An 18,579-nucleotide genomic window follows, 5' to 3' on the forward strand; every position below is an offset into this window, starting at 1 on the left:
ATCTATGCAGAATACAATCCTCTCCATAGTACGAAATAAATAACCCCATTCTACTCTATCAGAAGCTTTTTCCGCATCTAAAGAGGATGACCTTTTCTTCCTTGTCATTTCGTAATTGCCACAGTAAATGAGAAAATGTACCAAGGTCATAGGCAGATGAGCGGCCAGGGACAAACCCAACTTGGGAGGGATGAATCAAGGATGTAATTACTGATCCAAGACGATGTGCAAAAACTTTAGCTAAAATTCTGACATCAGAATTTATCAATGAAATTGGTCGGTAGGTAGAGCAGTCTAAGGGATCTTTACCATGTTTGGGAAGGACCGTAATACATGCCCGTAAAAAATCAGATGATAAATATCCTAGGCGTAAGGCCTCATCAAAAACATAAACCAAAATTGGAACTGTGTGATTTTTTGTGATTTTGTAAAATTCAAAAGGGAACCCATCCTCCCCTTTACCCGAAGCCAAAGAGTCAATTGCCTTAAGTACCTCGTCACTCGTAATACTCCCTTCTAGATTATCTACTTGTACCTGTAAGAATTACGATTCTCATATTACCATGACTAGAGAATCTGGATTTCATTAAAGACACGGAGGCTGACATTATGCATTATTCCTTTAATGCAGTCCAAGCAGCCGCTTACATTACAATATTAAAAGGTTCCAGAATAGAACAATAGCAACACATAAAAGGCATGAGCCATCAACAATCTGCCTCTTTTAAATGTGGCTCCAACCAGATAAGTTAATTTTCCTTCATTACCATTATTCATTTTTATCTCTATTTTGAAGTTCCCTTGTGTGTGGCTTAACCCCACCCCCCCTTCCTACTGTCTCTATACCGATCTCCAATTTACGGAGATCTCCCTACACCCCCTTGCACTTGCGATTCCTCAGGGCTGAAACAAACAGACAATTGACAATGGAGCATGTGTCTCGTAAGAATACAGTTAAATTCAGACCTTGGTGTATGGTCTGTACATACTTGTTTTCTGCTTCTACTCCAGTGAGCGTACAGTGATTCATCTTATAGTTTCTTAGTGCCACCACAACACATCCGTGTCGCAAGTGTGTAGATTATCAATATTATTACTCGACGTGCTGGTGAATAGTGAATTTTGTGCTGACACGTAGATAGAACTAAAATAATTTTCTTGAGATACAGAGTATCTCGCTGCAATGTGGTCTATCTGTGTGCGACTCATTCACACTCCATGCTAAGTGAAATTGTGAATAGTATAAAAACTATGACTCTATGCACAGAAACGGCACATACCTAGATGGCTGTGTCAAAGTCAGAAGGTCTATGTGTTCAACATAGGGAAGAAACAAGAAAAATAGGAAAAACCTCATCACTAGATATCATACTCAGAGTAATATGGCAAGAAACGTCACAATAGTAAGGCTGTGAGACAAAGAAATGGAGGCTCACCGCTCAGCTGGTGATAGTTCCGACCCAGCCGGGCCCGTGACCGAAGATACTATACTATTCACAATTTTACTTAGCATGGAGTGTGAATGAGTCGCACACAGATAGACCACATTGCAGCGAGATACTCTGTATCTCAAGAAAATTATTTTAGTTCTATCTACGTGTCAGCACAAAATTCACTATTCACCAGCACGTCGAGTAATAATATTGATAATCTACACACTTGCGACACGGATGTGTTGTGGTGGCACTAAGAAACTATAAGATGAATCACTGTACGCTCACTGGAGTAGAAGCAGAAAACAAGTATGTACAGACCATACACCAAGGTCTGAATGTAACTGTATTCTTACGAGACACATGCTCCATTGTCAATTGTCTGTTTGTTTCAGCCCTGAGGAACCGCAAGTGCGATGAAACACGTGTCGGCTGGCTGTATACTGCATTAAAGACTCCACGATTCACCCTTCATGAGAGTTTTTGTTGAAACACTTCTGTCATTTGTTGCTAAAATGCCTTTGTATTGTTACTTAACAATGTATTTACTGTTTTGAGTGCATCGGCAACCAAGTCTGTCAAATAAGAGGTAGTTTTGTCTACTCAATCTGAGTGGTTAAAGGTTTCTCCACTCGCCGATTTGCACCTAAGATAATAGCAATTCTTTATTGTGTGCGCATAAACGGGCAGTGCACCGGGAGCTTAAACTGATCCAAAAGCGTCCAGAATCCATAACTCCCTACACCCCCTTCCCTAGTCCCATCCTTGCGTGACTGACCAGATTAACCTTCCTTTTATTTCAGCTTATGTACTATTGCTAATGTTTGAATATATTTAAAGATTTTTAGATGTTTAATCGAACCATAACATTTTTAAGCTGTGCATGTGATTAAGTCACGTGAAAACTACAAATGTAGTGGAATAGACAACAGACTCGTAGTTTTTTTACATGCTGTGAACTACTGTAAAATACATAGCATTCACAAACGATGTTGGAGTAACAGTTTAAAAACATAATAAAGTGCAAGATAGTGCAAATTAACATCTATCAAACATTATTAATTCATTGCTTATTTTGCATAACCCGGCACGCGTCTTGATTAGTATCTATAAACGCCTGCATTGTTTTTGCTTTTGTACCCCCCCAGTGAGCGTGACTTGCCCCATACCCATCGATTCTCCTAATTCAGCCCCAGTGGGCATACCAATATTTGTCTATTAACCAATAACACAGATAAAGCTTTTCACAAAAGTGCAAAGTAAAAATAAAAGTGCTGCACCTACATTCAAAACAAACTAAAAAAAAACAAAACAAAATATCCTTAAAACGGAAATTCAGGAAAGTTAAATACTGATTATATTACAGTTTACTTTAGAGGCCCTTTACTTAGATGTATTTCAAATGTGTATACAGATCTTCTTCCATGTTGAGGCCCATCGGCGCTTTAGTATTTAATTCTACAATGTAGCTTGATTCAAGTTTTCTCAAGCATATATATATATATATATATATATATACCACTCTTTCTAGTGCATCTAGCTATGATTCGCTAAGAAATGAACAACCGGAAACTATTTTAAATCTAGAGGAAGAATTGGATTTTTTAGTCGCGGAAAGACTTCAAACCTTGCGACCGCGACAAAGGAATGTGGCAACAAACACAGGAACAAAAAAAGACGAGAGAGAAGAAGGAAACAAAAACAAAAATGCACAGAAAAAGAAGACAAAGGGACAATGGCAGAAGAAGAAACAGTAAATACAAAATTAATTATAAACCTCTCTGACGTCACTTTAACCAAAGCGGAGCAGCAATTACTTTCCCTCGGTCTTAATTTCTGTCCTGAACAGCCATTTAAATATGCCTCGACAAGGGTAGATGTTTTTTGCTTCATACGGAAGGTGAAACTCAAAAAATTCTTTGCTCTACAACAATTGAACTCCAGTTCTAATACACCCTCTACAAGCACATCTAATGAGGAACCCCAGTTGCTGGCAGCAGATGTTCCGGCTTTACTAAACCTGCATAACTTAAATCAGGCTACCAACTCACAACCAATGGGTCCTGATGTGGACATTAGTACTCAAAGGAGATTAAGCAAAATAAATATGGCACAAAAGGGAGCAGGCGTGACTCCATTTAAAAGCAAGTCAGATTTTGTCCCATTAATGGCTAAAGATGCGCTAGACACATTTCACGACTGTATCACTACGGAAATCAAAGCGCTCTACAGATAAATTAACAATCGTAAAAGGCAAAAATTCAATCAAAAACAGGCCAACTATCATGAACTAATGAAAAAATTAAGTAACAATACTAACATCGTGGTGAAAACTGTAGATAAAGGCGGGAATATTGTGATATGGCCTAAATCTGACTACACAACAGAGGCATACAGACAATTGCACGATACTTCCTGTTATGCAAAATCTGTCAACAAGGAATATTTGAAGGCCAATGAAAGTTTAAATAAACTCCTACTGAGATGGAGTAGGGAGGGCCTCATTTCTGGAGAAGAGTATAAGTTTATGCAGAACGAATTCCCGGTACTACCAGTCTTTTACCTAATACCGAAAGTCCACAAAGGAATCACGCCAATACCTGGCAGACCGATAATCTCGGCCATTAACAGTATAGGAGAAAAAGTTAGACAATATATAGATTTCTTTTTACAGGACCTGGTGAGTAACCTGCCCAGCTATGTCCGAGACACTAGCGATTTTTTGAAAAAGATAGAAGAAGTTGAATGGCAGGATGACATGCTACTAATAACTTTGGATGTTGAGTCCCTTTACACAAGTATAGCCCATGATTGTGACCTTAATGCAACAAGACACTTTTTGAATCACAGAGCTGTGGAATTTTATGTACACAACAAGGTTGTACTAAGTTTAATGGACTGGTGCCTCAATAATAATTATTTTGCATTTGGAAAAGAAGTGTGGAGACAACTGAGGGGCGTTGCGATGGGAGCCTGCTTCTCCCCCAGCTACGCGTGTTTACACGTGGGCTGGTGGGAGGAGCAGGTTCTCAACGTCACGCACAAAGTGTGGGTGAAAGAAAAAATCATCAAATATTTGCGATATATTGATGATATTTTTATTGTTTGGCAAGGAGAAGAGAAAGAAGCTATTTCTTTTATTGAAGAAATTAGCAATAACTCCCTGAATCTGAAATTTACATCATATATCAGTGCTAAGCAGGTGGAGTTTCTAGATGTTAAAATCTATATAGATGACAACAATAAAATACAAACCACACTTCACAGAAAGCCGACCGCAGGCAACACCACTTTACGTGCCTCAAGTCTCCACCCCAAACATACCATCAATAGCATTCCCTTTGGAGAAATTTTACGGCTAAAAAGAATTTGTAGCTCTACTGACGACTTTGAGAGATGTGTGAGGGAATTACGAGACCGACTGAAAGTCCGGGGTCACTCGGACTCTATGTTTGACCAAGCTTTGGCTAAAGCTAGTCTCAGAACACGAGCAAGTCTCTTCCCAGTTGATATTGTCAGTAGTCCTACTCCAGAATGTAATCAGACTGCAGATAAAAAGGCAAATGACTGTCCCAGATTCATAACGGCCTTTAGTGATCAGGAATCCAAGATCAGAAAGATCATTAAGAAACATTGGTCTATTGTCCTTACGGATAATGTCCTAGGATCTATGTTACCGCCCAAACCATTGGTGACTTTTCGCAGAGCGCGTAGTATGGGAGCAGTTCTGGATCAAAGCAGTCCAGAACTAAAACAAAAAACCATTTGGCTGCAACCTGCAGCAGGGTTTCGCAAATGCTCCAGTTGCAGAGCCTGCAAGTTTGGTGTGAATAAAACCCACTACTGTACCCCCTTTAGCTTTGAAGAAATTCCGATCATTGGTAACCACGCGTGTAAAATAGAATATGCTGTGTACGTCCTGACGTGCACCTGTGGCCTTAATTATATAGGCAGTACCAAGCTACAGGTGCACGTCAGGATCTTACAGCATCTCCGAGCTATTTTACATAGCGATCCATCTTACCCAGTGGCGCGCCATTTCGAAAACAAACACAACAAGGATGTGAATTGTTTAACGTACTATGTAGTGGGAGCAGTGCCAAAACTCCGCAGGGGAGGCAATAGAGAACTTAAATTAAGACAACTGGAGTCCTGCATGATCCTCGAGTTTGATAGCAAGTGGCCCAATGGGCTGAATAATACTGAGGACTTGCGTAACTTTCTATAATGCCCAGTTACAGACTTCTTTTACAAATGCCTTTGATATGCGTTCTGTGACCCCGGGTAGTCAGGTTCCCTGTTGCCTGGGGGGATAATCTCTAATGAAATGATTTTCTGATCCTCTATTCTGACAACAAGATTCCCTGTGGCTAGTGAGGTTCCCTGTTAGCCAAGGATCCGCGTCTACCAGTTCCTCAGTTCCTTTAAGTAAATTTTTTTAATATCCTGTTTTTCCAGTTGATCCTTTTTAGCACTTTTTTATACACAGGGTTTTTTTTATCACTTTTAAATGATAAACTCCTAAACCAATATGAAATGTTTTTGTCATGCTTTTTATCTGACAAAATGAGGTTTTATCTTAATTGTTTAGATAGCATTGATTTATCATATATATAAAGGTTGTTTTATCATTCACTATAGCACTTTATCCCGATTTATTGCACGTGTTATTCAGCTTCTTGCACTTTAGACATGGACTTCTTGTCACTTTTAGCAGCACGTTAAGGTTTACCCACCTATCCAAGCAACAGATCCTCTACTTCGACATACTGATGTGCACGCATGATATATTATACAGTAATGAGATGCTTTATTTTGCACAGCCAAGGATTTATCCGGTGATATCTGTAAAATTAGAAATATTTATAATTTTATTTCTAAATGTTGAGTATGTGGTCGCTTTTAAAAGGCAAACTCTAAAGTTATTTTTGCGTGTTTGCACATAGAATTGTATTGTATAGTATGTTGTCCATGTTCATGGTCACATGACCTGGTCAGAGGGTGGTTGTAGGCGGGCTACCAATCATTATAAAATCAAAAAAAGTTACAACGCGTCGTGCACTTTCCAGCAGCTGAACTGAAATAAAAAAGAACCTTTAACTCGATCCAGCGGTCCGTCTCCTGCTTTCTGCTTCGTTGATCCGAGTGGGGATTAGAAGTGGCGTTTTGGAGTTTCGTGTATATATATATGCACAAACAACTCAAATCACAATCACGGGTGTGAACAAGGCTTCTGGGCAGGCCAAAACGTTATGCTGAAAGCAGATGGAATGAATAAACAATTTTCTTACCTGCAAACTGGGTCGGCTCTTGTGTCTGCACTCCGGCGACATCCCGAAGACTGTGGGACTGTCGAAGCTGTGGTTCAAGTTGTTTGTGCATTTCTATGGCCGTGTAGCTTCTTAGGCCCTGGAGCTGACCCCTCCTTCCTCATTTGGCGGTGCGGCAGGAAGCAACCTCTTCTGGTTTCTCCGGAAGTTATCGAATATATAGATATATATATATTCACAGAAAAAACCATAGGTTATAGACCATATATAGTTAGGAATTAGCATTTACAAAACCTTGAAAATTCACTGAAAAAACCATAGGTTATAGACCATATATAGTTAGGAATTAGCATTTAGAAAACCTTATTTTACTCACACAAAACCATTGAAATTCCATATATAGTTAGTTGCACTAACTATATATCGCGCACCCGCAATCCACTGCTGATGATGTCACATATTACATCATTCATGACATGGTCAGTGACATCACTGATGACATCTCAAATGACATCACTGATGACATCACTGATGACATCTCATTTGACATCAATGACCACATCACTGATGATATCATTCATGTGACAATACAATGCATCTCCTCACATTTTAATATAACCTCTGTTTCACCCAGTGTTAAAAAGAGAGTATAATTTTTGAAACCATTGACACACCAATACTAGTTACTACATACGCACTCACTGATTGCTACGTCTACACACACCTTCACTCATTCACCCATACAATCATTCATACATACAATCACTCATCTTTACAACACTATCATATGCACTCATACACCTATACAGACACTCACAGTCTGCCACTCATCCATGGAGTTACTCACACACCTAGTCAGTCCTGTAAAGAATCAATGACACTTCCATTTTCTTGTCTATACAGTTAAACATAGAGCACCTTACATTTTCAAACATATACTAACACATACTTACCTTCTTATACAATCATTGATACAAGTACAGATTGATCTGCACAGAGTCACACACCTCCCAGCTAGCCACACACACACTCAGTCTCCCATACAAATACTTGGGCAATCAATGAATAACCCATATAGTTACTCATATAGCTACTGATCAACACATGCAGCAGTTTACAGAACAACAGACATAATGATGCACAAATTAAGACAGTTTAGTCACTAACCCATGCAGTCAGTGAGACACATTTAATCACTCACTCATACAGTCAGTCATGCACCTACTAAATCCTTCGTCCAGACACTTACACATCCACTCATTCTTCAATATGTAAGACATATTTAAACTTTATAGAAACAAAAAATCACTGGATGTTGTTATCAGTGATGTCATCAGTGATGTCATTTGAGATGTCATCAGTGATGTCATCAGTGATGTCACTGACCATGTCATGAATGATGTAATATGTGACATCATCAGCAGTGGATTGCGGGTGCGCGATATATAGTTAGTGCAACTAACTATATATGGAATTTCAATGGTTTTGTGTGAGTAAAATAAGGTTTTCTAAATGCTAATTCCTAACTATATATGGTCTATAACCTATGGTTTTTTCAGTGAATATACATATATATACACATGTACATATATATATATACATATATATACATACATACATATATATATATATATATATATATATATATATATATATTCACTGAAAAAACCATAGGTTATAGACCATATATAGTTAGGAATTAGCATTTAAAAAACCTTATTTTACTCACACAAAACCATTGAAATTCCATATATAGTTAGTTGTACTAACTATATATCGCGCACCCGCAATCCACTGCTGATGATGTCACATATTACATCATTCATGACATGGTCAGTGACATCACTGATGACATCACTGATGACATCTCAAATGACATCACTGATGACATCACTGATGACATCTCATTTGACATTACTCATGACATCATTCATGTGATGATACGATGAACCTCTTCAGACTCTAATATAACCGTAGATACACTCAGTGTAAACAGACACTCACAGACTGTCACTCATCCATGGAGTTACTCACACACCTAATCAGTCTTGCAAAGAATCAATCACACCTCCATTTGCTCAACTATATCGTTAAACACACCTTACTTATTGAAACATATAATAACACATATTTACTCTGTTATACAATCCCTGATACAAGTTCACAATAATCCATACAGCCACTCACACATTCACTGGCTCTTATGCACAGTTATTTATATATGTCAACTACCACATGTACTGTGTTTTACATATGTACTTACTTTGACATGTAGCACTGAGATATCCATTCACTCACCAATACACTCATGCACACAGTAAACCGCCCATACAGCTGTTTCCACATGCACTTTTGAACCCATACATCTATGCACAGAGTCATACACCTCCCAGCCACCCACACACACTCTCAGTCTCCAATACAAATGCTTGGGCAACCAATCAATAACCCATATAGTTACTCATATAGCTAATGATCAACACATGCAGCAGTTTACAGAACAACAGACATAATGATGCACAAATTAAGACAGTTTAGTCACTAACCCATGCGCTCAGTGAGACACATTTAACCACTCACTCATACAGTCAGTCATGCACCTACTAAATTCATCATCCAGACACTTATACATCCACTCATTCTTCAATATATAAGACATATTTTAACTTTACAGAAACATACAGTCACTGGATGTTGTCATCAGTGATGTCATCAGTGATGTCATTTGAGATGTCATCAGTGATGTCATCAGTGATGTCACTGACCATGTCATAAATGATGTAATATGTGACATCATCAGCAGTGGATTGCGGGTGCGCGATATATAGTTAGTACAACTAACTATATATGGAATTTCAATGGTTTTGTGTGAGTAAAATAAGGTTTTTTAAATGCTAATTCCTAACTATATATGGTCTATAACCTATGGTTTTTTCAGTGAATTTTCAAGGTTTTGTAAATGCTAATTCCTAACTATATATGGTCTATAACCTATGGTTTTTTCAGTGAATTTCATAGGTTTTTTAATAGCAAATCTTTATAAAAATAATACATTTTAAATCTAATTTTATATTTTATAATTTTTTTATTTTTTTTTTAATATTATTTTTAGTGCGCTCCCGGGGCGCGGACAGGTGAACGCACGGGTAAGCGCAATCTTGCGGCGCGCCCCAGGGCGCGTACTAATGCGCGTCCCGGAAGCGCTATTGCCGAGAACAAAAACAACATTGTGACGTATCGCGTAGCCGCCACGCCTTGCGTCATAAGACACGTATCGCGTAGCCGTGAGATGCGTCTTATGACGCACCGCGTAAGCGCACCCGGAAGCGCATACGATCGCGCAACGTAAGCGCCCCGATGCGCTTACGATACACGCCCGGGACGCGCCCCGGGGCGCGTAGCGTAAGCGCGTCAAACCATGTGACTTTAAAATAACACTTTTCATTGGTTCAGAACTTTTTTTTTTCCAAATTGTGTGAAACCCACCCATTTCTCTCACTATTGCTTTGTACTTGGAGAGAGCAAGAGCTGTTGTGTCTACTCTATCTCCTACTTTTCTGATCTCCAGCAATGGCTGCAAGAGAGTCATCCAGCAGTGATTCAGAGGGATTTTTAGATGAGGACCCTCCTCAGCAAAAGAAAAAAACCCATTTCATCTGGAAATTTTACGAAATCCCAGAAGGACAGAAAAAAGTCAACGCTCCCAAAGTAACATGCAAAATATGTGGGAGTAGTTTATCCAGAGGCAATCCTCTGAAAAAATATAGTTTTGGGAATGCTAATTTGATCCGGCATGTTAAAAGAAGACACCCTAACAACTTTGCCAGGGAGAGTGTCAGAGAGCTGGCACGGAATGCACCCACAGATGGCGGCAGCACCTCCACTGGTGGAGCAACACCTTCGGGACCACCCCGTGGAAGAATGGTCCCTAACATTCAGCCGGTGTTTGCGGGCATCAAATTTTCGTGCACAGAGTGTGACGAACTGCTCTGCTATGGGGAGCAGAGTGTTGAACTGATTGCCCTAAAGAAGCAGCAACACCGCTGCTCTGCCAGTCCCTAAATTTTCAAATTTTTTTGCTCCTGTTGAGCAGTTTTGCAATCCTTGTTTTTGTTTTTTCCCTTGAAAAAAATCCAAAAAAAAAATAAAATTGTTTTTAAAAAGTCTAAAAAAATATAAAACAACAAAAACAAAAAAAAATATATAAAACAACAAAATCAAAAAAAAAGTTCTTTTCAGAACTACCTCCAATTTTTAAAAAGAACCTTTATTTTTTTAAAAGTCTGTCATTTTTAATCTCCATGGTACGCTCCCCCGTACGCTCCCCGGTGCGCGTACCGAGCGCTCACCCCCGCGAAAATCGTTTTTTTTTTAAATTTTTTTTTCACCCGCGGGAGCCTTTTATGGCCCCCACATGAAACCTAGGGGGTCAGGGGGTGTGTACCCTGCCCCCTCTTGCTCATTTCCCCCTTTGATTTTTGCCACCTCTTGTGTCTCAATCCTACCGAGACACAAGATGGCGGCCGCTGCGGACTGTTTCGAATGTTTACAGACACCCGAGAACCAATCAGCTTGCCGTGCGCAAGTCGCGTTGCGCGCCTGGAGCGCTCCCCGGTACGCGTACGGAGGAGCGCTCCAGGCGCGGCTCTAGATATATATCTTTTTTTGAACGTTAATTTCTCAAAATCCACTGTAGCACATATATTGAGACCTACAAAAGGCACATCGGGCTACCAGTCCCTACAATTTTGCCAAGTTTCATGCAAATCCATTCAGCCGTTCGGGCTAAAAGTGAGGCCAACCGCCCTATGGAAAACTCAATGTTAAAAACACGTTTTGGGACCCCCCTTTTTTCTCGGCCCCCCCTTGACGAACCCCCCCCCAAATTTTCAAGGGCTGCTCAGAAACAAAATGTTCCATTTTCCTGAAAATTTCAGCCAATTCCGTCTACAAACGCCAAAGTTATTAGACATAGAATTTTCAAAAATCCCATAGGGAAAAAATCCTAACTATATATACCTACTGGCGACCGCCAGTAGGTAATATATATATATATATTACCTACTGGCGGTCGCCAGTAGGTATATATAGTTAGGATTTTTTCTCTATGGGTTTTTTGAAAATTCTATGTCTAATAACTTTGGCGTTTGTGGACGGAATTGGCTGAAATTTTCAGGAAAATGGCACATTTTGTTTCTGAGCAGCCCTTGAAAATTTGGGGGGGTTCGTCCAGTGGGGGCCGAGAAAAAAGGGGGGTCCCAAAACGTGTTTTTAACATTGAGTTTTCCATAGGGCGGTTGGCCTCACTTTTAGCCCGAACGGCTGAATGGATTTGCACGAAACTTGGCAAAATTGTAGGGACTGGTAGCCCGATGTGCCTTTTGTAGGTCTCAATATATGTGCTCCAGTGGATTTTGAGAAATTAACGTTTAAAAAAAGATATATATCTGTAACAGCGGACCGGGCAGCGCTCTGGTTCGCGGACTTTTCGCGCAACGGAGCTTTGTGAAGCGAAGCTGATTGGTTCTCCGGCGTCTGTCAACATTCCAAACAGTCCGTAGCGGCCGCCATCTTGTCTCTCGGTAGGATCGAGAGACAAGAGGAGGTCAAAACAAAGGGGGAAATAACTATAAGGGGGCATAGTAGATCCTCGCTGACCCCCTAGGTTTGATGTGGAGGTTTTAAAAGGGCCCCGCGGGGCAAAAAAAAATAATAATAATAATAATTGAACGGCTGAATGGATTTGCACGAAACTTGGCAAAATATTAGGGACTGGTAGCCCGATGTGCCTTTGCTAGGTCTCAATATATGTGCTCCAGTGGATTTTGAGAAATTAACGTTCAAAAAAAGATATATATCTGTAACAGCGCTCCGCTTCGCGTAACGGAGGTTTGCGAAGCTGATTGGTCATTCTGTCACTGGGCTATAGTTGGGCTACATCTGGCTGATATTTGGGCTACATTTGTTTTTTTGTGTGTCTGGCGGCCATCTTTGGGCTACATTGGGCTACATTGGGCTTCATTGGGCTACATTCGGCTAATTAGCAAATAGCTCATCGCAAACTAGGAATGGTAAAGAATCGCTATTTATTCCTTAAAGTTCGCTATTTAGGAAATGCAAAAAACTTTGATGATATATATGGCGGTTCATCTCTAACAAGATAAGAAGCATAGGGATACATTTATGATGACTGGCGCATCACCAGGGATGTGTTAGTCATTCTGTGCCGCTGTTCCGTCACCTATGGTGTGCTGCATTTACAATGCGGCGCATCATGGGGCAAAAACAGCACAGATGCGTGATGTATCTGTGCCGTAAAGGTGGCGCATTGCTGGAGTTGTATCGCAAGTGTGATGAAGCTCCAGCAAGGGTCGGGGGTGCCCCTGTCGCAGGGTTTCTGTTCTCACACAGAACTGTGGACAGAGGATTGGAACCTCGGCGAATGCATTGCTGGAGTTGTATCGCAAGTGTGATGAAGCTCCAGCAAGGGTCGGGGGTGCCCCTGTCGCAGGGTTTCTGTTGTCACACAGAACTGTGGACAGAGGATTGGAACCTCGGCGAATTAGGGTGTCCCAAAACTCACGTTAGTAATCAAAAACTCCTTAGCAAGCTAGGTACAGTGTCACATTGGATATAACAAACTCTCAATGTTTAGACAATCCAGAATATGAACTTATAGTACCTCAGGATACGTGGAACTCATGAACAGTCGGTCGTTATAGATTTCTTAGAAACCAGAACATGGAGTTAAGAAGAACAGATGTGTATTTGAAATGTTTATTTACTAATGCCGTCTTCTCAGGCGTAGTACCTTAGATAATAAAAGTACACATATTATCAGTAGCAAAATTACCAGCATAGTTACTAGTACATAAAAAGTGAATGGTGATAGTATGTTAACATGCTGTAAATGAATAAGAGTTAGCAACACTTATAAGCAGCCGCGGGCCGTGGAGGGAGTTACGGTGAGGCAGGGAGGCGGGGAGGGGGAGAAGCAGGGTGGAGAATACAAGTACACATATTATCAGTAGCAAAATTACCAGCATAGTTACTAGTACATAAAAAGCGAATGGTGACAGTATGTTAACATGCTGTAAATGAATAAGAGTTAGCAACACTTATAAGCAGCCGCGGGCCGTGGAGGGAGTTACGGTGGGGCAGGGAGGCGGGGAGGGGGAGGGGCAAGGTAGAGAGGGCTCCACCCTGCTTCTCCCCCTCCCCGCCTCCCTGCCCCATCGTAACTCCCTCCACGGCCCGCGGCTGCTTATATCTCACCCTCCCTAATACACATATTATATTATTTGCTAAGAAGGTCTCTTTGTGTTGGTTTAGGGCGTGCCCATACTTTAGTGTCTTAGATTTGAAGGAATCACATCACCATACACCAGCTCTCTCTTCATGTGAACCGCATCAACTGTTGTGTATGTGTGTTCGGCAAAGCAATATAAAACCCGCCTCATGCCCAGAATTGGCAGAAGTTGCACTTATGTTATGAGTATGAAGTCGTGGAGATCAGACCTCATAACAATTCTGTATCGTGTTGTTCTTGAAACTTTAGCACTCGCTGTACAGATATAGTTTAACAAGTAAAGCAGATAGTAGACCAATAACATATTATTCTCATGTAAACCACGATGAACTACTAGGTGGAAAGCTAAAGCAACAACTAAGTGTCGTGTGCAGAAGTTGCAAAAAAGGAAAAATGGCGTTTAAACCGGTAATGAGCCCATGCTAACTTAACACGGTGTAAAGATATCCAGGACCTAGATGACACCTCCTCATGATCCGGAAACGAACTGAATAAGATAATAGAAGTGCCATCTCATGAGAGCAGATTGCAAGTTTATATGTGGACGGTCCGCAAGGTAAAGCATTAAAAACTAGGAAAATTTAATGCTAAAGAAAAATAAAACAGCCAAGTACTTTATCGAGTCTTAAGCCAATAGGCAAGGTAAATAATAAAAACTTGACAAATAAGTCAATGAATTGTCAATGAAATGCTAGTACTCAGCATATCAAACATGAAAAAGGTCTATGACATAACTGTGTATGCAAAATAAGCTGCAACAGCCTCCAAGTCGACATCACTGATGACATCTCAAATGACATCACTGATGACATCACTGATGACATCTCATTTGACATCATTCTTGTGCTAATACGATAAACCTCTTCAGACTCTAATATAACCTTAGATACACTCAGTGTATACAGACACTCACACACTGCCACTCATCCATGGAGTTACTCACACACCCAGTCAGTCATGCAAAGAAACAATCTCACCTCCATTTCTTCAACTATACAGTTAAACACACCTTACTTATTGAAACATATACTAACACATATTTACTCTCTTATACAATCCCTGATACAAGTTCACAATGATCGATACAACCACTCACTCATTCAGTGGCTCTCATGCACAGTTATTTATATATGCCAACTCTCACATGTACTGTGTTTTACATATGTACTTACTATGACATGTAGCATTGAGATATCCATTCACTCATCAATACACTCATGCACACAGTCAACTGCCCATGTAGCTGTTTCCACATTTGAGATGTCATCAGTGATGTCATCAGTGATGTCACTGACCATGTCATGAATGATGTAATATGTGACATGATCAGCAGTGGATTGCGGGTGCGCGATATATAGTTAGTGCAACTAACTATATATGGAATTTCAATGGTTTTGTGTGAGTAAAATAAGGTTTTTTAAATGCTAATTCCTAACTATATATGGTCTATAACCTATGGTTTTTTCAGTGAATTTTCAAGGTTTTGTAAATGCTAATTCCTAACTATATATGGTCTATAACCTATGGTTTTTTCAGTGAATTTTCAAGGTTTTGTAAATGCTAATTCCTAACTATATATGGTCCATAACCTATGGTTTTTTCTGTGAATATATATATATATATATATATATATATATATATAGAATAGGAAATGGCACTTGTGCTCTCGAGGGGCACACTCGGTCCTCCTGCCATCCGGCTTATTGGCCTCACGTAGCCCTGCATGCCTTCTCCTGCAAGTTAATCCATTTCCCGACGCGTTTCGAGGCCAAGACGCCTCTTCTTCATGGGGTGTAAGGAAGCACGACAAACTCACAGCTGTCAGCAATTAATTTATTGGTTGACACCGCCTCTAAGTGGGCGTGGCTCTTCGTGGTTTCCATCAGGGCATGATGGTAAATGTAGTCCGTTTGTTGTGAGCGTTCATTAGTCCTTAAGTAGGTTTTTGCGTGCTTTCTTGACGAATAATGTCCATATTGTATTCTCCTTAAGTAGGAGGGAGTCAGGGGTAGCAGGGCTGTAATTATCGTTGGAGTGCCGAACCAAGTCGCAATGCCGAGTGCATCGCAATGGCCTTTCCTCGATGCTGGAACTTCCTGGACATCTGGAGATGGGGCTCCCCCGCACAGCCAAGACCAGCCGTGTAGTAAAATAGAATAGCAAATGGCACTTGTGCTCTCGAGGGGCACACTCGGTCCTCCTGCCATCCGGCTTATTGGCCTCACGTAGCCCTGCATGCCTTCTCCTGCAAGTTAATCCATTTCCCGACGCGTTTCGAGGCCAAGATGCCTCTTCTTCATGGGGTGTAAGGAAGCACGACAAACTCACAGCTGTCAGCAATTAATTTGGAGAAGGCATGCAGGGCTACGTGATGCCAATAAGCCGGATGGCAGGAGGACAGAGTGTGCCCCTCGAGAGCACAAGTGCCATTTGCTATTCTATATATATATATATATATATATATATATATATATATATATATTCACTGAAAAAATCATAGGTTTCACACCAGTTATAGTTACCTGGAAATTTTACTGACATAAAACCATTGAAATTCCCACGTTATAGTTAGTTGGACTCACTATAACTCGCGCGCCCGCAATGCACTGCTGATGATGTCACATATTACATCATTCATGACATGGTTAGTGACATCACTGATGACATCACTGATGACATCTCAAATGACATCACTGATGACATCTCAAATGACATCACTGATGACATCACTGATGACATCATCCAGTGACTGTGTTTCTGTAAAGTTTAAATATGTTTTACATATTCAAGAATGAGTGGGTGTATAAGTGTCTAGATGAAGGATTTAGTTGGTGCATGACTGACTGTATAAGTGAGTGATTAAATGTGTCTTACTGAATGCATGGGTTAATGACTAAACTGTCTGAATGTGTGCATCAGTATGTCTGTTGTTGTGTAAGCTGCTGCATGTGTTGATCAATAGCTATATGAGTCGCTATATGGTTTATTGATTGGTTGCCCAAGTATTTGTATGTGAGGCTGAGTGTGTGTGTGTCTGGCTGGTAGGTGTGTGACTCTGTGCATAGATGTGTGACCAGTTGATTCACTAGCTGTATGGGTTCAGGAGTGCATGTGGAAACAGCTGTATGGGTGGTTGACTGTGTGCATGACTGTGTTGGTGAGTGAATGGATATCTCATTGCTACATGTCCAAGTAAGTACATATGTAAAACACAGTGCATGTGAGAGTTGGCATATATAAATGACTATACATGAGAGCCAGTGATTGCGTGAGTGGCTGTATGGATCAATGTGTACTTGTATCAGTGATTGTAAAAGAGAGTAAGTATGTGTTAGTCTATTTTTGAATAATTAAGGTTTTGTGTGTATAAATGTATAGATGAGAAAATGGGAGTGTGATTGATTCTTCGCATGACTTACTAGGTGTGAGAATAACTCTGTGGATGAGTGTCAGCGTGTGAGTGTCTGTATAGGTGTATGAGTGGATATGATAGTGTTCTATTGATGAGTGACTATGTATGAGTGATTGTATGTGTGAATGAGTGGATGTTTATGTAGACCTAGAAATCAGTGAGTGCGTATGTAGTTACTGGTATTGGTGTGTCAGGAATGGTATTTTTTATTTAACAGTGGGTGTATTAAATGTTAGATTAGAGTGTGAGGAGGTGCATCGTATTATCACATGGATGATGTCATCAGTGATGTCATCAGTGATGTCATTTGAGATGTCATCAGTGATGTCATTTGAGATGTCATCAGTGATGTCATCAGTGAAGTCACTAACCATGTCCTGAATGATGTAATATGTGACATCATCAGCAGTGCATTGCGGGCGCACGAGTTATAGTGAGTCCAACTAACTATAACGTGGGAATTTCAATGGTTTTATGTCAGTAAAATTTCCAGGTTACTATTACTGGTGTGAAACCTATGTTTTTTTCAGTGAATTTAATAGGTTTTTTTAATGCTAATTCCTAACTATAACTGTTCTGAAACCTATGTTTTTTTCAGTGAATTTCATAGGTTTTTTAATAGCTAATTTCTGTAGCTATTAAATATTGTACTTTTTTATGATGAATCTTATATTGTATATTTATGTAATACTATTTTTTTTTTCTATAGTGATCATGTTTATTTTTTGTTTGTTTTGTGTTTTGCCATGGAGCGTTCACGGTGCGCTTCCCGGTAAGCGCCCCAGTAAGCGCCCCAGTAAGCGCCCCGATGCGCGTACCAGGGAGCGTCCCGTTAACACTAATGCCACGAACGAAAACAACTTCGTGACGTATCGCGTAGCCGCGCGGTGCGTATGACGCCCGCGGCGTACACGTCCCTGGGCGCGCACCGTTGCGCGCCCCGGGGCGCGTAGCGTCGGGTCATGTGACCTGAAAATAAAACTTTTTATTGGTTCATTTCACTTTTGGTTTCCTAATGATGTAAGGCCAGGTCATGTGACCTAAAAATAACACTTTTCATTGGTTCAGAACAGTTTTCTTTTCCAAATGATGAAAGACCCCACCTTTTTTCCTCATTCTACCTTTGTGCTTTGAGAGAGGTACGCCTGCAGTTAT

The sequence above is a fragment of the Lissotriton helveticus genome, chromosome 3_2 (genome assembly GCF_964261635.1).
Source record: "Lissotriton helveticus chromosome 3_2, aLisHel1.1, whole genome shotgun sequence".
In the NCBI taxonomy this organism is placed as follows: Eukaryota; Metazoa; Chordata; class Amphibia; order Caudata; family Salamandridae; genus Lissotriton; species Lissotriton helveticus.